At 40.8% G+C, this 21,914-nt stretch overlaps 1 protein-coding gene across 1 annotated transcript in view; it reads left to right on the top strand.

The window, feature by feature from the left end:
* The first annotated feature begins 1,753 nt into the window (after nt 1–1,753).
* P2RY8 (P2Y receptor family member 8) overlaps nt 1,754–21,914 on the top strand; it is a 33,601-nt gene continuing 13,440 nt past the window's right edge. The window contains exons 1-2 of the mRNA XM_033052299.1: nt 1,754–1,828; nt 5,299–5,384. The gene's annotated coding sequence lies outside the window, so the exon portion shown is untranslated. The remainder of the gene's footprint in view (nt 1,829–5,298; nt 5,385–21,914) is intronic.

Below are 21,914 nucleotides of genomic sequence, written 5' to 3' on the forward strand. Positions count from 1 at the left end.
ATATGTTCTGATATATCACAGTATATTGTACTGCAGCGTTAATTACTGCATATACTCATTATAATACTCCAGAACTGTAGCATTTTATGGTTTTTTTATGAAAAGTACATGCTGGATCTTTTCATTCTGAGGAAATATTCTTTAAAAATAGTAGTGAATTAAAAGCTACAAAATTTTAATTATTTGTAACCTTAAGGATCAAAAAGTGGAAAATAAAAAGCTTTATTTTTAGCCTGCTATATTTGAACTAAAAGAAGATTGTTTAAAAAAACCCCGAAAAAAACAAAAAACCCAAAAATAACCAAAGAAAAAAAACAAATCTAATTTTTTAGGGTGTCTGATTGAGTCTTTTTTGCACTTTTTGAGGCTATGAGTCTGAATCTCCTTCCTGTTTACCTGTGGGCTTGTGAGAGTACTGACAGTTGGTTTCAATTTTTTATATGTGGAAGTGAGAAGAGCTAAAGCAAGAACTTGAATCTCTGTCCTGCAACCATGTTCAAAGTAAAATGCCCTGGTGTTCCTGCATATGAAGTATAGCATCAATAGCCACACAAATGTTTTGGCCTCCATTCCAAGACAGCAACTAAGCACCTGCTCAGATCAACTAAGCACCTGCTCAGATCAAGGATCTTGAGTATCCTCATTATTTTTGTGGTAAACTGCAAAAGGATAAACTTCAAGTGCAGACCAGCCTCATCAGTGTCTTGTGGGAGCATGCCTCTTGAGTCTTTGTTACTGGAAATAATCATTAGGAAAACAAAAGTAAATCTTAACTTGCAGAGAATAAGGATTTTTTTTGTAGTTTTATAGAATCTTGATTGCATAAAAAAATCATGCGAGCACATATATCTATATAGCAGCAGAAACTCTTATTTGGATGTTAAAACTCCCAGGTAAAGAATCTTGCAAAGGTCTTTTTCTTACCACTGCCTATATTCCAGTGTGCCTTGAATTACAAACTCTGGTGTGGACATCTACAGTGTGAATGCCCAGAGCTAGGTAAGACAACCCTGTCCCTGTCTCAGAAAACCCCAGCACGGGGTCTCTTCACAGGCTCAGAAGCCCAGGTGTCACCTTGGATTCTGTACACTCCCCAGAAGTAACTTGTGCTCTTGTGGGCAGCTGGCCTTTTTCAGGCTGGTGGATGCTTACAAGCTCAGTCTCAAAAATGCCTTTTAGTCAAGTAGATTTAGGCAAGGGAAACAGGCTTTTAGACACAGAGGGGTGTTTTGTGCAGAGGAGTAACTCCTGATGCTCCAGGATGCCTGACTTTTCAGATGGAGACCCTCTGTGTATAAAAGTATCATACACTATATGTACATCAAATGCTTGTCCAGGCTGCAGTGGATGCCACTCCTTCAAATAACCTAGTCCTTGCTCTTCTGCGCACCACAACACTGAATTCATGCTGAGAATATTGCTCCACTGCTCTAAACTCTTGTGAAATTGAGAGTTGTGAGGTCAAGCCATTACTCTAGGTCATTTCTGTACTTCATTACATAAGTGTCACTCAACAGTAAAATGTACCTGATCACAGTTATGCAGAAGACACTGCAGTTTTTCTCTTCCATGGAGGTGATCAGTATCTTCTCCTCCAGCCACCTGCATATTCTCAGTGTGAAACAGAAATCATGTGTAGGGCAGAGATTCGTTACCAAACTGCAGTGGAGCTGTACTTGAAAGACTTCGAAGTGAGGAAGGAGTTAATCATTGCAGAAATAGTCATTTCCTGAGTCCTCTGGTTGGATGAGTAAAAACTTTCAACTATTTCTATTTCTTCTGTGTCATTTAAGAAGCTTTCCAAGGTGCACTGTACCTCTCAGACCAGGTAAGGAGTTCAGCTTTTCACTTCTTCATTGTTTATTTGTAATAGTTTCTCAGAGGAGTCAGAGTCAGTCAAGACTGTTTCTCCCTCCTATTATTTACATCTGAAACGAGAAGAAAGTTCATTGCAATCCAAGAAGTGCATGTGTCTCTTTGTGCCAGATGACAGTGAGCTGTAGAAATAAAGGAAGAACTGTATGGTGTAATAATACAGCAAAGATAATTAAGAAATCATTTTGCACATATTTAGAAGTCAGAATTATTACAGCAAATACTGCAGTAAAAGAGAAAGAAAACTCATTGCCAGTTTTAAGGAGTTATCTCTGTAAGAACCACTAACAAAATAAGGAGTTCTCAGGTGCAGAGTTTGCTTTAGTGAGGAGAGTACTAAAAATCATAGTGTGTCTTCAACTCTGTTTTTAAAAAGAGGAAGAATAAGCTTCTAAATATTGGGGACCAGATAATTTTGGACCAGTTTTAGTTGTAAATCTGGACCTGATATGCATCTTTAGCTATTGCAGAGTCATGTACTGTACTCATCCTGAGACTGCTCCGGAGGTTTGCAACAGCCCAACATACACACAGAAGTGACTGCGGAGCAAAATCATAAAATTGTACAATTTCACCAGGGTCTTTTGATGCATAAAAACTGAGCTCAGACAGATAGGCACCAGAAGGAAATGTAGGCACAGTGCACTTTTTCATACTGCATTTGTTGCCTCTTAATAGATAAGAAGAGAGATTATCTGTGTGAAAACTTTTTTGTTTTGTTTAATAGTTCAGAAACAAGCATAAAATAGCCATCTGTGGGGCAGTTATTGTAATAATGTGCTGTCATCATGTTACCACATAGAAAGGGAAATTGTTCATGCCATGCTGATTCCTGAGTGAAATCATACACTGGTATGGCATTTGTGGGTTTTTTAAGACTCGGGGTTTTCTTGGCATTTGTGGGTTTTTAAATCTTTGCTTGCAATCACTTTTAATGTTTTGACATTGAGTCCTTGAATGTCTGGTTTAAACACTTTCTGGATTTTATACATAGTAGTCAGTAGAATCTAGTTAGGAATTTTAAGAGCATTGGTTTGATTCAGGCACAAAATTTCCATCCACATTGGGACTTCATTCCTAAATCATTTCCACTTTACTTGTAAAATTGCTGTTAGAGTAGCAATTCTGTAATGAATTTCACCCTCAGCAGACTCAATGATCCACTTGAAGTTTTGTCACTGCATCTACGGATGGGGAATTCCTATGAATCCCAGCTGGTGCCAGACCTGTGCCCTGGCTTTTGCAGCTCCCCAGTGAAGGCAATCTGATCGGGAACCTCAGTCTTCCCTTGCAAACAGCTGTGTCAGTTTAGAAACCGCCCGAGAGCATGTACCCATTCTTCTAGGGAAGAGGCTATAGCATGCGTAGAAGTGTTTGCATCAGCCTTAGTCTTCTCAGTTTGAACATCAATGCTAAGCAATTTGCTCTTCCTCACGGGTCTGTGTGGCCTTAGCTGGTAAACACTTGCAGCCTATACCATAGTTTGCTGAAGGAAAGCTGGCTGAGGTGTGCCTACCGTCCTGCAGCCACATTTCCCAGTTACTAAACAGGCATGGCTCAAGGGAAAGTGCTCAGCAGCTTTGTGTGGTAAGCTGGTGTACCCAGGCATCCCTGTCATCAACCAGCATCTTACCCACTGCTTGTGCATTCACCTTCTGTCTTGCAGCGTGGGTTTGGGTTCAACTCAGATGCGTCTGCCTGTGCAAATAATTAGGCTTTCACTGATGACTGTAAGTGCAGAAAAGGCCAGCTCAGGAGATTTAAAATGTTTGCTCCCAGTGCTGTCTTTCAGCATCAGTATCTTTGTTTGATGTGGGAAAAGGGTGCTCTCCTCTGTCGGCGGGTGGCACAGGTTAGGTGTAGCGGTTATGTGTACCTGCACTGAAAACAGACAAATACTAGAAAGGTCCTTCCTTGTATGGTAACTTTGGTCTGCCACAGTAACTGCCGCATTCTGGTCAAGTGGCCCGAGGGGAGAACCCAGACAACACAGCCACAAGAAGTTGTTTTGTGGTAGACTCCCCTGTCCTGCTCGAAAACAGACACACCAAGACTGTCACCATGATCTAAAATATGTGCTGGTGTTTTGCACATATATTACCACTTAAAAACTTCACATTTGCATAGTTTCCAGATAAAACATTGTTTTGAAACAGAAGTTCAGGGGGCTTTGCTGCTGACAACTAACGTTTGCAAAACTTTCAGTTGGTCAGAAGGGAGGTTTTCTTATCAGGCATATTTATTGGCACTGGTTCCATGCTCTTCACAGCATGTAAAAGGAGCTTGCAAATCTAGTTCTCCTCTGAAAATGACATTACAGAAATGACATTACAGTTTGGACCTTGACTACTGCCTCTAGAATTCCTGGATGAAATGAGTTCTATTTATAAATAAATGTCTGTGGGATTGTTTTTCTGGCTTGATTATTCTTACTGTCAAATGGGAAAGTCAAGCTGGTGTTCCTCTTGAGCTTACTATTTATACACAGGCAACCTGAGAGGGATTTAGCCTGAGAGTTTAGGGTTGTTATTTAAAATAGGTGTAAAATGGGTAATATAATCCATTTTTTGTCTAAATTTAGTTGCTAATCAATCAGAAATACCCCCCAGGATTCATTTTCTACACCTTTGAACCCAGTAATGTCAGTTTGATCCAGTCTCTTTTCATATATTTTTGATTGGAAGCCTTACAGAAATTTTCCATTGGTAATCTTATTTTTCAGTGTTGATGAATATTTAACTAAAGCTAAGTACTCAGAAGAAGAGAGAGAGAAATGTGTGTATGCTTCATGCAACAGCTCAATAATTAAATACTGGGTTTTAGCTGTCACTAATATCCTTACAGAGAGATTCTGCGTTTTTGCACACGGACTGATGAGGGTCCAAGAGTTGTTCAGGCTGAGGACAGGGATCTGTAAGCTTGGTCATCAAGAACTGCACATTTTTGTCACATTTTCACACTACTGCATGAAGAACTTGGGCTCAGCAGCTGGCAAATTGAAAATCCTTGCTCTCCCACTGCTGACTAAATCTTGAAATAAGAACAGAAATTATACCTTGCTATGGTCATGAAGAAGCAGCTAGGGCTACTAACTGTGAGATACACTGCAGCTGATTCACATCTGCAAAAATGAGAAGGGAAAATAGCAAACCAACAAGAAGCATGCACTTTTTTATCTTCTCTTCATCCTCAGATGTCTGTATTCTGAAGCTTTAGTAGTCCTGCACAGGTATGTTTTACAGCTAGTGAACCATATATTTAAGGCTGTGAAAGAAAATAGAAAATTATTATCAGTGCTTGTCACTGTGTCACTGTTTGCAATTATCTTTAGAGATGTGAGGGTTTGGGGGTTTTTTTGTGTGTGTGTGTTTTTTGGGTTCTTTTTTTATTCTTACAAGATTTCTTGTTTGTTCCTTTCTGCAGGTCTTACTCATAGAGGAAATCTGATCTACAGCAGCACGGAAACATCAGCGGTGAGATGGCGAGACAAATTCCTTAGGGAGCTGCCTGTAAGTCTGGTCAACATTTAGGATGAAAAGTTTTGCATTCTCTTTGGCAGGATGTTACATGTGGAGTTTAGCTGTATGAGGCAATTGCTGAGGCAATAAGGGAATATTCAGGAACACAAGCTTTGAGTAGGTGAGTAAGCAGACAGGCAGAAATCATCTTGTTTAAGACTCTTTCTTTCCTGGTCCCTTGGAGGCAGCATGAGTGTGTCTGCACCCTCTGGTGGGCTACACAGAAAATGTTTTTACCCAGCAGTAACTTTCCACTTCTTTTACTGGGACCAGTCATATCCTCATCTCTAGCTTATTTGACACACCTGTAATAACTGTTTTGAGGCTCTGTAACATTATGACTGCATCCAAACTTCTTTTCTGAGATGGTCTTTTGTCTGTCATAACTCCTGAACTGTACAAGAAGTTGATGGTGGCTCAGAGTTGTTTAAGAGGGCACTAATTGGTGTGAGACAAAACCATGCCAGAACTGTGACAGATTACATTTAAAACTGTGACAATTTACATTTAAAATCTCCCTTGTGCAGATGGCATATTGCTCAGAGTCCTTAGGGTAAATATTATAGAATAATACTTCAGCATAAAAAATCAATAAACAACCTGTTTAGGGGGAGACCATTTCCTGTCTCATTGCTCAGCTCTCATCTACTTGCTGCTGGAGGGCACTTGCTGACTGAGATGTAGAACTACAGGAAAAAGCAGAGCAGCCTTGTGATTTTAGTGACTGAGTGACGTTCTGGGAAATACGATTCTGCCACTGATTTCACCTGGAAGCAGATGCTGAGAAAGGCTTTTGTGAGGCTGAGAAAAGGTTCACCTTCTTAAGAACAGGATACATGCCTGAAATGGAGCTAGAATGGAACTTCAGAGCTGCAGCTCCGAACATTCTAATGGGAAAATTCTAATGCAGCCTCTGACTACTGGGGAGTTGTACCATAGCAGTTGCTTCTTATAACACAAGCAGCAGTACTTTAAGACACTTTGAGACAAATATAAAGAAGAAATCCATTAGCAATTATAGAACAAATGGATTTTTACAGGACTGAGAGAGCTGATCTGGTGTCACCAAGGAGAATGCTTAAAGAAGGTCAGTGAAAGTGTTTATTCTTTACAAATACAAGTACTTGTTTTTCAAAAGGTCAAAGAGTAGGAAATAGTGTCACTCCTCCTCTAGAGCACACTCCTAGGAGAAAGAGCGTGCATATTCAACTCTGTCTTTGGGAAGCATTTAAGGGCTGATACACCTCCTTCCTTGCTAGCTAGGTAGTATGCTAGAACTATGGTCTGGGCTGAGATGCACCCAACCAGTAGAAGCTGGAACAGCAAGCAAAAGAGGACAAAATCTCTAGTCTTGCCCTCAGAGACACTGTTTCACAGTAATTACTGCATAACTCCAAAGGCCAAACTAAAGAATAGATTCCAGGCCAGGTGCATTTGCTTGATGTCTGGATTTGTCACTAGACTAGAGAATCTCCCGCCCTCCTTCATGGTGTTTGTGTCTTTCCCTGAGTTGTTGTATTGATAATTTTTTAGTGTGCATCTCTGATGTGAAAGATGGGCAGTTACCAGAAGCTTTGTGGTTAAAGCAGTCTCCAGCTCAGATAATAAGTCCCACAGTCAGACTCGGAGGGCAACTTAAGGAATCTATTTCCTGAAATTCACCACTGCTTTATCGATCAGACAGGGAAGGGAACTGCTTTTCTTGTATCAACCATCGTAAAAAAATGTAGCAAATTATATTTAGGCCCCAGAAAAAAAAAAAAGGCAACAGAGAATTTTAACAAAATTAGCTTTGGCAAAGAGGCTCAAGGCTCAGGTCTCCCTGTAGTTTCCCTGTGAGAGTACGTTCTGTTAGACTCATTATTTTTTCCCCCAGTTTTTCATGTTTTTAAGGCTCATCCTTTGCCTACAGTGGATGACCTATGTGTGTGGCAGGTGAAGAGTGCTGACTTCACACTGTTCTTTATAGTTTTTCTGACTATTTCAGATCCCATTCTGAGACACTTAAGCCTTCACTTCATCCTTCCACCCATGTGATGCTTATCTTGCAGAGCTTGAAATTCTGTTTCAAATCTGGTTTCAAGGGGTTAAGCTTTCAGAAACAGGCACCAACTCTGAGTTCCTAATTTTCAAATGCTTATTAAAAGATATCTGAATCTGACTTTACTTGCAAATCCAGGTATGAGCAATAGGAATGTGGCTTTAAAACGGTAACATTTTATTTAATGCCAAGTGCTTTTAGAAATCAGGTCATAGGCAACTCAAGGCCTTCATTCCTCACTTTCCTCTTTGTCATATGGGATTAAATAATCTTCATATTAGAGGAAGGCTGCAAAAAAGAAATTTGTAGGTGTTTCTGAAGCACTTTGATGCTACAATACTGGACACCATAAAAATGCCCAAAATTAAGTTGTTTATTTAATATTTGGGACAAGAGTTTGAATAGTGCATTGTACGTGGTGCATAGCATCATTTATTGAACAATCAGGAGAAAAAAATATAAATTTTTCTGATAGGATATTTTGCCTTTGGAAAATTGCTGGGAAGGCATTGGTTCCATCAGAAATCAAGTGGAAAAGAGCAAGCTTAAACATGCCCATTTTCCAGCCTGTGACCTGTGCTGATCAGAGCTGTTGGGGTCTTTAGAAATACATAGTTAGCCAAAAAGTTTGCAACCTGTCCATGATTGCCGATAACAGAAGTTGGCTGCTAGCACATGAATGTGAGACTGAGTTAAACAGAAGCAAGATCAAAACCTTAAACTGGACTAAACACTGCCTTGCACATTGCATACAACATCTCCTTATCAGCCCAATTTGTGACCTAAATCTGTATATCCCTGTCAAAGAAAACCACTGGAACTCAGTCTTTCACATGAAGATGTGCCTTCTTGGTCACCAGTTTTTCCCATGGGGCACAAACATATCTTTAACACCTCTAAGAGGATGAAGAATGAAATTTCCTGTTGTGTGTCTGGCTTTTGCAACCTCGGCAATTCTCAGCAGTGCAGATACATAGTCTTAAAATCCGGTCTTGGTGGAAAAAATGGCCTCACAAACTATCATTGAGTCTTTTATGGTGAAATGCATGTTAAATGTTTGACATTTAAAACTATATATACTTGTGAAAATAATTTTTGAGCTTTTAAAATTAAATGTTTCCCACCAACAGCTCTTCTCTGAAAAACTAACAGGACATCGCACATTGTTACGTGTTATAGTAGGCTGATAGGTTTGTTCAACTCACATGCCTGTTTGTGGGTTGAGTACGTTATTACCCCCACATGAGGGGGGCAGAGATCATAGCCAATATGGATATCAATAATAAATATGATTGGTCTACCCTGGGCTTGGAAATGTCTACACTGAGTAAGGTGGATTCTCATCATGTCCCAGTTCTTGCTGCTTCAATATTGCAAAAATCAACTGCAAACTCTCACAGCAGTGTCTGGGAATCACTTTGTAAAAAGTGGAACACCAGCATCTGGAAAGACTATTGCTATGCCAGTTAGCAGCAGGAGAGCAGAGAGAAAGGAATAAATCGTATTACAGAAAAATAAATTCCTTTGGTTTTGCCTATTTCCCTGACTGCTCTAACTTGAACTACTGTAGGCATGAGTGTAGAAGGAAAAAGAGGGGGTCAGAGGTAAAATTATTTAGGCTGGAGAAGACTCTCAAAGTCATTGAGTCCAAGCTTTAACCCAGCACTGCCAAGTCTGCCACTAAACCATGTCCTGAAATGTCACATCTATACATCTTTTAAATACCTCCAGGAATGGTGACGCCACCATTTCCTTGGGCAGCCTGTCCCAAAGCCTGACAGCCCTTTCCATGGAGGAATTTTCCTGCTATTCAATCTAAACCTCCCTTGGTCCCTTTTTTCCTATCATTTGTTACCTGGGAGAAGAGACCAACGCCCGCCTGGCTCCAACCTCCTTTCAGGTGGCTGTAGAGTGATAAGCTCCCCTCTTTTCTTCAGACCAAACACCCTCAGCACGCCCAGCTGTTCTTAGTAAGACTTGTGCTCCATACTCCATTGTCCTTCTCTGTACACTCTCCAGCACCTCAATGTCTTTCTTGCAGTAAAGGGCCCAAAACTGAAAATCTTTGACATCTTCAAAAGCGCATGTGGTCACCTGGAGATTTGACTTTCTCAAGTTTCAAATAAAAAACCTCAGTGCGGCAGCTTGCCATTGCCAACGGTTTTGTTATTCACTCTATCATGCTACAGGAGCTGTAGATGCTCCCCTGCCCACACCTGCCACAGCAAAGTAAAAATGTTCACACCCTCTATGCATCATCAGCTTAAACTTTTCTAGTAAATCTGAAGAAAATACGGAGGTGTATGTGCACAAAGAACTGGCCAGAAATTCCAAGTGTGACAGGTGTTAGAAATAAAGTCATGCTTATATATTAAAGATATTCTGGTGTCCAGCTATGGGCCCAAGAGAACTGAATGCTTAATGCTTTCACTTCCTTTAATGGAAGATAAACATATGGCTCATTCATAAACTGGGCATGTCACATGTTTGATCAAGCAGGATTTGGTGTATGATTTGCAGACTAATATTTGTATCCACAAGAAATACTTTTTCTTCTATTCTGAGCTACATTTTCTTTGTTTTGACCTCAGGCAGAAAAAAGGGGTGAGTGAAAGGCATTTTGAACAGTTAGGATGAGACAGTGACAGTGCCCCTTAAGAGGATAACACCAACATGTGTGGATCCAATACTCTGGGCACAGTAGAAAACACTAGTCTATTTTCTTACTGCGACTTACAATAGATTAATGTATAATTAATATTATCCTTATTGCCATTGCACACATCTACAAATTTCTCCTGAGTTATTATGGCCATTACACACAGAAAACCATATGCAGTTACGCTAATCAGAGAAAGGAACTAAAAAACTTTAGGTGGAATTATAAATGTCTGAACTCCAGACTTTCATCCAGTTAGCCAAATAATCTATGCAATACTCAGAAACTTAGTTAATCTTGGGACTTTCACCCTTTATCAGCCAATTCACATTTTTTGAGGCAGAGATAGAGGAGAAACACAGACTCATGTATATAGACCAAAGATCCTTTCCAAACAAACCTGGAGAGCAGCTGGGCTCAGTAGCTCTCTGTGTTTTATTTACAGTCTTGCTTCTATGTTAATGATAAAGTGAACAAGTGTTTGATACCTGTTCTGCCTGACAGTTGCCCAGGATTCCCACATTCCCTTCTGGATTCTCCCACATCCTTCCTCTACAGATGAGGCTACATGCTCACCCACAGATTTCATTTGCCTGATAAGAAGGTGTATTGAAATACTAGAGTCTTTCACTGCTAAGTCTAAGCAGGCCACTCGGTTTCAGTGAATAGCATTTATAGAACGATTCACAGAAAGAATTGCCTGGCCCAGCATCTCGGTGTAGGTTCTCTCTGTTATCTCCACTGTGCTCCATAGAGCCCTGGCCCTCACCTGCCATTCCTGCAGCCCAGTGCCACTGTGCCCTTCTACTTTCTTCTGAGAGGAAGACAATAGATTCAGGCTGAGCTTTCTGCATGGACATTATTGTCTCAACACACTCCTCCTCCAGAGAATTGTGCTGTAGAGACTTGTGGGGGCTTATTTCCTTTTTTGAGATCTGAGCCAAAGCTTAAGTTTCTTGATGTGTAGCCATCAAAGGCATCAAAGATAAATAACTCGCAGTAGAGCTGGTAAATAAATATCTTGCAGACTGTTACTCACTGCCTTATTGTTTCATGCACAGTGTTAAATGGGGTTATATAGAAGCAGAAAGTTAAGCTTGCAACAGTTAAGCTTCTAAATAGTTTCAAACATCAAGATAAAATGTTTTCAGTTTTATCCATTTATTTTAATCTTATTTTATTCACACTTATTTCACTTATGAAATTAATTTGTCCTAAACCATTCTTAATCTAAATTCTTTCCACAGCAACTCACATTGGTAAGAAATTATGCCATGGATTTTGTCAAGGCCCTACCTACAGAGAGTTGCAAATGACATCACTTTTTTGAATACATCTACAATGTGCCTTATGCATTAATTTTTTTATACTAGGGCTACAAAGATTGTATTGCTGCTGAGTCACTCCAGTGGAGAAACACCAAAATATAGTTCAATTTTTAAAAAGCCAATAGAGCGTTCTCAGATCAGAATTACAGAGTATGTAAATGTTCTTTGCAAATCAGTTAGCATCTATCTTTTTTGACAGTCCTGCTGCCTATTGTGGCGAACCCCCACAGAGGGTTTTAATGTGCTTGCTCAGTTTTATACACTTTTCATCCACTCGATCTCAAATTAAATAACTAGATGGAAAAAAAAATTGTGCTACCCTACACTTAAAGGGTTTGGAAACCAACCTCTCTTCTCCTTATTAGAAATAATCCCTTCACTTCATGTTTTGGTCTGGCTGGGTGAGAAAACTGCTTGGTTTTTGTCTAAAAGTGTACTGTTTCAATTTCTGAAGTTCTCATTGCATTTTCCACTGGTTATGTATGCCCACACCCCCAGGGAAAATAAAAAACAAAACAAAAAACCCACTACCTAGTTTGGGGATCTTCTGTTTATACACCATTTAAAATGTTATCAAGTATTTCTTAACTTTTTTACTTTGCTTAGAAGCAGATTGTTTCAACCACCACTTCCTTATTTCTCCTCCCTTCCTCTTAACTCTTTAATAGAGAATCTCTATGTGTGTTTTTCTTCCTCATTTACAGTCTATTAATTAGTTGATCTGTGCATCCTTCCAACCAACTGGGAAAGCCAAGCAAACTTTAGGGTAGCTTTTCATCAGAACAGCAAGACAGAGTTGAAGAGTTGTCAACAGTTTGCTAGGAGTGGGGGGAGAGGTGGTGTCTGTCTCTTACCACTGAAAATCTTATAGTCTTCTCATTCATCCTTCTGACAGAGTTTTATTTTGACAGCCTGCATCACAGATAGCATCGTATTGTGACCACACAACATTGAAAATGACTTGATCATCTGCTGCTTTCCTCAAACCTTATCCTTCACAGTGATGTACCCACATACCCCCGATAGGAGTTATGCCAGCAATGACAGGATGCCACGAGAGATAGCTGAGATCTTGTGCTGGCACAAGAAGGTCTGTTTAATCTACTCCATGTATGTCCTGAGAGCTTCGTTCTGTTAAAGAATCTGTGGGTTGGTCTTCGCTCTGAGGCCAACCTGAGCCTTGTTGTAGCTCCATGAGCATACCTTTAATTCTCACCAGAGTCCTCTTCTCTGGCCTGGCTTCTTAGGTATTTACCTGTGTCATTGTGCCCTCATGGCAGGAAAATGTAGTCTTAAGTATAGTATCTTTATCCTGTTCTTCTCCCATTCCAGCCAGGAAGGGGGAATGTGTAAAGGATCTTAGCAACATTTAGATACCTATACTCCCGTAGGCAGAAACTCATCATCGTGAGATCATCCATCTAAACAATGCAGGAAATCAGGAGTTTTTGTTTAACAACAAACAGCCCTACTTCACCCCTGCTTGTCACAGGAGGAAAAGATACATGAACACTCTGCCAGGTGATTTGCAGTGAAAGCATCACACCCACCTACCAAACTCACCCTCACACACTTCCACAAGTACCTTATATCTGCCTAGGGAAATGATGCAAAAATGTGGAGTTGTGCCAGGAAGCTTTTCTATGCCAAATGTCTTTCTTAGTCTGCTGGGACAGGATATCTGTTCTCAAAGAGTTTAGCAAGACATTTTAACTCCATGATCTGGAAGACTGATTGAGTGGCAGTACATTCTGGAAGATCTGCCAGGGTTCTTGAACTAGAAAAAAGCAATTGGGACTGCAATAAAAGCAGAAAAGGCAAGTATTTTTATTTGACTGCCACTGATTCTTACTATAGAAGATGAAGACCATCCATCCGTTGTGGAACTATGCTCACCAATGGATGATTTAGCTAGGAGCATAAGAGATTTTATTCTGCGAAAGGGGCATAATCCCAGGAGGCAGAGCAAAGCAAATGCACATTTGTGACTCACATTATACACCTAGCATTAGGCCTCTGCCTGTGCATAGGCTGGGATCCACTCCAGCACTACACTGAAGGAGAAAACTTTCATCACAGGTGGAATTTCCAATTTCTGACCTTTATGCTAGCACTGGAAAAGGCTTTAGGAGCCTAAATACTATTTTGTTCTCACTAAGTGCTAAAACTCAAGACTGAGCTCTTCAGTTGCTCAGCTTTTGCTAAAGGTGCCATTATCAAAATTATGAAGCCCAGTCACAAAGTCCTCAGAAGCCCATATATCCTAATACTCACCTCAGGCTGAAGGGCTGAAATGAACCACAGTTGTTGAGTGGGGGGAAGACTGTTCCTTGTGCTGCATCAGTTTGAGAACCCAGTGTACCATAAATTGCCAAAACACTTATTGGGGTACATCCTCCATGGGATACAGAAAGAAGCAAGATGTCAATGCCATGTGCCCTTTAGTCTTGCAGATACTTGGGCACTGTCTACAGACTATGGATGTTTACCTGGCCTGACTGGAACCAAGCATTTTTGCAAAAATGCATTAATCATAATGTTATTTACCTACAACTTGTTTTTACTCCTGCAGCTGATTTTTTTTCCAGGTTGCATGGTCCCACGGGAATATAAACTCCATTAGTGAGAAAAACAAACTATAGTTCTTGTTTAGTACTTGAGAGGAGAAGACATCCAAAATGCAGTTCCTTTTTCAATGTTATTTATATATTTTCCGTGAAGTAACCAATAGAAAATCGTGTTGCTTGGTATGGGGGGGTGGGTTGTAGACTTAAATCTCATCACTCTGAAGAGAGAAATAAATTCATATCTCCCACTTCCCCATTGTGTGATATTTAGAAAGTGTGAATAGTACTCTTGTTGCTGGTTTGGGTACGTCTGGGTTTTATGAGATAAGACGGAGGCAAACGTCTCACTGAAGCGGAAATTTCAGGATACGTGGCTGTATCTAGAGGTCTCCTTGAAACCCTCCACAAAGTGTCAAAAAGTGAAGCTTTCTCAGAGAGTAAGGTAACTCTGTCTAGTTTTCTTGCTGCTCAGTGTCCTGGTTTTCTGTATCTCACAGTAAAATGCCCAATTATGAGCTGGTGAGGTGGGGACATCTCATGGAAACTCCTGAAATTTATGTTTCTACAACCCAAGGCAGAGTGGATGGTGATGCACTGGGATCTCTCTCTGGATTTACATTCTGTTTTAACTCCTCTAGGTACTTTAGGTACTTGCTGCTCTCCTGTGTATTTTTTTTTTTTTGTGTTTGAGCAAATCTGACCACAATCTCTTTTACACCCTGTTTCTGAAGAAAGTCTTTTGTCTGGTTTTCGGCTGAACTGTTGCTTCACTAGTAACAAGAAGGGGACATCAGAAATCCAGTATACAAAATAATACAGTGATTCTGCAATATGAGGTATTCAGTCATTTGAGAACCAGAGAATCTTACAGTACCCTGCAGTTTGTGGAGATTTTTTCCTCTTAGGATATTATTACATTATTACAATTCATGCAGAAAAAATATCCACTACTTCTAAAGAAATACTTTTTTTATTTTGATAATTGATTTAAGAAGTCTTATTATATCATCAGTTAAAGTTCAAGGAAGTGCTCAATTTCAAAAGCCATTTAAAATGTTCTCCTTATAACTCTTGTAGCATTTACAAAGCAAGACTAATATACCTTGAACTATCAGCAGCAAGGGAACTGAGTTGTACAAAAAAACCTAGAATGATTTAAAGAAAAAATGGTATCAGAGTAGGAAAGTGACTTTTCAGAAGGCATTGAGCAAGTGAGAGAGAGCACAGAATTGAAGATGTTCTGCTTATTGAAGATGTTCCTCAAAAAAACAGTCTTGTCAACTCTTGTCAATCCAGTCAGCCCTCAGAAGAGACCTGATTCTTAATTGTCTACCTCTTGTAATTGCAAGGAGGCTTTTTCACTAAGAGATACAAAGACATCATTAACATTTTCATCTCCTTATTACCATGGCTCTCTGCAGGAGTGATAATGAGGAAGCTCACTGGGAGTATTGTCTTCAGTCCACTTCATCCCAGAACTTTGGAAGTAGTTTTGGAGCGCCAAATCCTTTTACACAGGCATGTTCCACAAGGTGGCTCCTTACTCTAATCCAGAAAATCATTTTGCTTTTGATATCATGGCCTTGTGGGGAGGCCACTGACACACTGGTCACAGTATTGTTGCTGTATTCTCATTGACAGTCTTGGCAGCAGGAGACAAGTTTGCATTTGCTTTTGCTTTTGCAGAAGGGTGCAGGGAAACTAGACAGGAATGCCATTACTAAAGACTGCTTCCTAAAATGCTTGGATACCTTCTGAGGACTTAAGGCAAAATTAGCAGATTTTCCAAATAATGTCTTGAGGTGTGCAAAGAAATGGGAAAAAAAAAAAAAAAACCAGGAAAAACTACTATTAATACAAATAGCAGTAGCAAGAATTTGGCATGTGATGCGACCTAAAAATAGGGGACTAATACAAACTCTTGTTCAGACTAAAAACTACTCTGTCTTGTGATTAGTGCGGCCATTCCAAAATATTTCCTGTTGTGATTGTATAACCTTTAAAAGAAACGGTAAGTTTGAGTTTGTGAATTGCTAGATCTTCTCTTTCTACTGGTCTTGGTAAAAAAGGGATAGATTTCTTTTACATTAAAAAAACAAGTAAACAAAACTAAATGACAAGCCTTGAGGGCTTTTGTGGGTTAGTTTACATCATGCTGTAACAAAATGCTGTAAAAACTATCAACCCACGCAGTGCAAACACAAGTAACTTTTACACACAGTTTATAGTACATCTAAGAAGATCAATAGAGATGGTGTGGGAGTTAAGGGAGAGCTGAACTGAGGAAACTGCTTTTGAAAGTTGTTTTTTTGTCTGTGCAATTTTTTTTAAAGAATTTCAGAGAATGGAAAGAGGAACCTACACTGAGCATCTAGGCCTAACTGGTAAAAAACTTTCCCCACATTGTGTGATGAAACATGTTTTATCACTCTTATCTTTAGTGTGTTGGCACTATGTTTTGCTCATCTGCATGGATGGATGGATGGATGGATGGATGGATGGATGGAGCTAGAAGGGATTCTGAGAATTTATTTTGCTTTTCCAACCTCTTTTATGAAAATGTAATGCACAGCCTTTATTAAACCACAATCCTCAAGAAAATAGATTTATTTTAAAGCTTAAAACTTCTTCCCTTTTCTTTTTCTCTCTTTCTCTGTATGTTTGCATGATGGTAAAGCAATGTAAGACAGAGAAACACACAGAGAAGAAGAAAGGAAAAAAAGTGGCTCTCCTGAAATATACATTGCCTTTAAGTTTTTGTAAAAGTCTTTCTGAGATGCTAAAACAAAAAGGACTCAGCTCTGTTTCCTTCAGTTCCCTGAAAGGACTTCAAAACACTTCAAAACATTTTCCTTCATTTGCTTGCCAAACCACATTAAACCCCCCACAGGCTGTGGTGCTCAGTGACTGTCACAAGCACGGGTGTTCACCTCTCTTGCCCCACCAGGGCTCCCCACGGCTGAGCTGATGGCACACAAAGGTGCTGGCTGCATGCCACATGCACATGCAGACAGGGCCAAGGTTCCAGGGGATTTCAACAGGGCTGGGGAGAGCACAGTCTTGGCAGCTCTGTGGCAAAACCCCGTGATGGCTCTGAGCCCCTGAACTTCTCATGAGAAGCAGGAGCAATGAGTCCCAAAACAGAGCTGGGAACTAAGTAATAGTAAAAAATAGATAACCTCCACCACCCTGAGAAAGAGAAGTGAGAAAGTAGTTGGTGCTGATGTTTCTTCACTGTGAGCTGGAGAGCAGGCTGAATTTTCATAAGGCCTATCGTGTCTCTGCTCCTAGGTAGCTGAGGGCATCCTTAGGGTTTCAGAAGAGAAGGTGGCTGGTGTGGTGGCTGGGATCACACCCCAGCCACTGCCAAAGTATCAGGTGTCTGCCAGCAAAGGAACTTCCAGCAGCAATTCTCCTTCACGATCTATGGCACTACAACAGAGTGAAAAAGAGAACCAAAACCTTTTGATAGGGAAGCCTTCATGAGAGCCCAGGTTTCAAGCTTGCTGTTTGCTGACAAATCTCAGTTAAGCAGCTGAAGTTGTAGAAATTTATTTGCAATAGTCTGTAGGGCAAAGCTCTTTGGTGTCTCCATTGGGTGAGTGCTCCTTCCACTGTTGAGACTCAGGATGGCAAAGACCTGAGCCAAAAGCTGCTAATCCTCATCTTGTGAGGAACTCTTCCCTGGGTCTTGAACAGCTGATTTTCACAAGGAATCACATTTGATGTGCCTGAAGACACACATCACGAGAGTGTATTTTCCTAGTTTGGTTAGGGGTACTTGAAAGATTTTATTATTTCTGTATTGTTTGCTCTCACAGCGGATGTTTCTATCCCAAGAACATCACTGCCACATTTAACATCCTCGTTATGTGACTGATGATGCAGTCCTCCAGTAACAGCCTTCAGCCCATGGAAGTTCTGTCTTGGGTTTACGTAGCTGAATTGTTTACTGGATGCGACACAAAGCTTCCAAGTAATGCAACAGTAATGATCCCGAAGGAGCACGGCCCATTTTGGCAGGGCTGTATCAGTGTGTGCCTTGGCCATACCATTCCTAACAGTCACCTTCTGTCATCAGACTTCTCAGATGCCTAAATTAGGTCAGATTCCCAGCTGAAAACCAGGACAATAAGCCTCAGAATTTTTACATTTTTCATTTAACTGTTTTTTAATGTATCTGGGTTTTTGTCTCTCATTGTTTTATGTGATGTGCTTCACACATTTCACACGTAGCAACTGTTTGTCTGGTTCCTTCCTGGACTTTATTAACACCTTTTCCTGTCCTTTTTATTAAGACTGCAGAGGATTTAGTAACATTCCCATCAATAAATACATGTCATCCTGAACTATACACTTTTCTGTGCCAGGTGGGCTCTCTCTAATTTTTGGTTTAAAAACTATAACAATAATTTTCAGTAACAGAAACATTGCCCTATTTTAGTTTAGGTCAAACCATATTTTCCTGATGGCACCATCTACGCCAAACACTTCCTTCATTCTTAAGTGCATTTAAATCAATTATCTATGCATCTGTTGTCAAGTTACCCACTGAAAGTACAGGAATGTGGCAATGTTTCAGAGCACATCACTTAGAGATCTCTAGGGCTCCTAACAACCCAAATTTTGTCTCCAAAGAACTGTCTCCTAGTGCTCTACTGCTCTATGTGTCTTATTGAAGCATAACTGTACCAGTCATCAGAATTGCCTTGCAGCAGTCTAGCTGGCAGCCTATTGCTAGGGGCGTTCCACAGGGGTCAGTGCTGGGTACAGTCTTGTTCAACTTATCCATCCATGACCTGGTGAAGGGACAGACTGCAGCCTCAGTGAGTTTGACAGTGACACAGAACTGGGAGGAGTGGCTGGTACACCAGGGTGCTGTGCTGTCAGCCTGTGAGACCTGGACTGGCTCCCCCACACACACCAGCTGCAGAATGTTTCACTTCTGCCTGTGATTATTTCATAGGTAGTATTCATTAAAATAATGTATTAGCATATATCTGACTATGTTAGGGCACTTAGATACTTCTCCAAGCAAAAAGAGTATGTTAGACAAGGATAGAATCCAATTTCTCTCTTATTTATGCGTTTAAGTTAAATAAGTGCAGAGAGGACTGGAGAGATGACCAAACCCTGAATACCATGGTACTTGCAGTCAGGTTTAGCTGAAAAGCTGTACTTTGACTTCCTGTCTCACCTGTACTCAAGGATATTAAGAAAAGTGAAGGAGATGTGGTTTCAGGATGCTATTCCTGTTAGAGCTCTTTGTATCAGCGTGATAGCTCACTCTGATACATGTGTAGATACTAGACTAAAGGAAGATTTTCTTAGAAATATTTTTCTTTTTCTTCCCATTTTATAATCTCTTCTTCTTGTATATTACCTGTCATACCTTGAACTGGTATCAAATTGCCAAGCTGAGAAGAAGTCAAGAAAAAAGTGTTAAGTCATGGAGAAAGTAATAATTATGTTGGCTCTTTGCTCCTCCTTTCTGCGCACATATGATGCTGTTTTTAAAACTAGGTCATGTCTACTGTTTCTGAGGTTCCTGTTCCCTGTGCACTGTGTCTTTGGGTAGATGAGCTCTGCCTGTTCAGGCACTTATGAGTCCATATTGTGCCCTGTGCCAGCCACAAGCAGCACAGCTGCAGTTATTGATGCTCAACATAAGGCGTGAGCTTTTGCAGAGAAGCTGATTTTCAGTTCTTTCCACATGTGAACAAAGCACAAGCTTGGAAACAATGATCTTGCTTCTACCTATGAAACAAAGAGCTCTGAGGCACTGTGCATGCAACACACAGAGCTGCCTCAGACTTCACTGGGGGCTGCATGAATACCTACAGGATTGCTCCTGAGAGAAATGCATCCTGGTCATGCCATTGGGCCTTCATCGATTATATTATCCTAATTAAAAGGCAGAATCAGACAGGGTACCCCATCACTGTAGCTTAAATACTGTTGAATGGTGATGGCAGTTGGTTAAAAAAATGAAGAAACTTTCTCTACCAGAAAACCACAACCAGTTATATGTGACCATATACATGAGCAACTGAACATCAAGCACTCAGGAAAAATACAGCTCATATATAGTTCAGTTGTACAATTTAGGGTTCACATTCTGAGCTGTGACAATAAGCAGTAAAAGAAATTAGGCAAAGGAAAGAGTTGTGACAGTGCAAGATTTCTTATGGAGATGACCTGAGGTGAGCCTCAACTACCAGTCCCTTCAGGCCAAGCTGGAAAGGAAGCATTGTCCAAAGTTCTAGGGAATGAGCTCACATTTCCCACTGCCTTGGATTGCATACACTTCTACCTCCCAGTCCTTTGTCAGCCCAGACACACCCTTCCTCCTGAAATATATGCAGTCACCAATTTTCAGTGGGTATTGACAAGAGGTACAGGAGAATGGCTGAATGCAATACCAGTTCCAGTCATTCCAAAGTGCCTCCAGAAGCCCATTTTTGTATCAAAGAATTCCAGTAAAATGTACAGTTTGACAGGAAGCGAGGCTCATTCTTTCTGTATATCTAGCTCCTCTTACCCTTTCAGGAACAGAGAATAAGAAAAGCAAGATAGCTGCACAGTGCACAGCTCCTACAGAGCACCTGGTCTCATATTTTTCAACCAAGACTGCACTAGCACTGATGTGAGAATTACTCCAAACTGACATGAGTGTCAGGAGAATGCCCAGTCAGTAGGAATTCACTGCGAGAACATTGCAGAAGGTACCTGGGGAGACAGTATTCCGTGGTCTGCCAATAAGGGCTAAATTGTATGTGCTGAGCAAGTACTGCAGCAGGACCAGAAGAAGACAAAACAATTTTTATTCTGAGTCCTTTTGATCATGTAAAACTGACTGTAGGCTTCGACACACAGGTGGAAGAAGATGGGTATGGGTAAAACAACGCATTTAATCCTATCCTATGACAAAAGCTGACCTGGTCATTTAAAAGTAGCAGCTGAGTGATCCAAGTGTGAAAGGGGTCAATTATATTTTAGTGAACTAGCTCAGATTCTGACAGATTCCAGGAAATTATGGGCCTCCAGGAAATCAGGATCTGAATCAACAGGATGTTTAAAACAGGCTGGAATCATGTTCAAACACCTGCATTTACTGTGGAAGTCACTACGTATGCAAATACCACAGTCACTGGAGATCTGCCCATTACAGTAAACACTTTCCAACCCACCCTAAAACAGATACTTAGATTTCTATGGATAATAAATCCATAGCTGTAGCAAAGACCAGGCAGGACATCTTTACCAAAATCCTGCCACTTAGCACTACTGCTGTGGGAAGAGTTTTGCCTCTTCGTTTAGATCTTAATAAATAGGAAGATCAACAATTCGTCCTGCATTTTTACAAGTCACCAGTTATAAGGGATCCAGCACAGGCCTTTTGGGACACCTCTATCTAGGAGGTAGAAAGATGTTTTGAATCTACTGAGACCAACTAGTGGAAGCAGTGGAAAAAGGCTCATCTGAAGACAGCTTACATGCTCAATCAAGTTATTTAATACACCCCTACAAATAGTGCTTCCAATTTCTAGTCCCGGTGTGTTATATGGCTGTTGAATTACAGTAATTTCACGATTACAAGCCACACCTGATTATAAGCTGCACTTCCGGGTGCCGGCACCGTTTCGTTCTTTGTCCATATATAAGCCGCACTGGATTGTAAGCCGCACTTCTGTTCGCAGCAAGGATCTGCGTGCAACTTTCACAAAGTTGCCAATTAGTAACAGAATCGCGGGATCGTGGGGTTTACTGACTCGGCGCCGTGCGGGCTCAGCTCGACGCTGCCCTGCTGCCGCTGGGGCCATGTGGGCTCGGCTTAGTGCTGCCCCGCTGCCGCTGGGGCCAGGCAAGCTCTGGCTTGGCTTGGGGCTGCTGCGGGCTCGCACTTCCAGGTTGGCAAATTTCTGA

This window comes from Catharus ustulatus, chromosome 2, assembly GCF_009819885.2.
Source record: "Catharus ustulatus isolate bCatUst1 chromosome 2, bCatUst1.pri.v2, whole genome shotgun sequence".
Classification (NCBI taxonomy): Eukaryota; Metazoa; Chordata; class Aves; order Passeriformes; family Turdidae; genus Catharus; species Catharus ustulatus.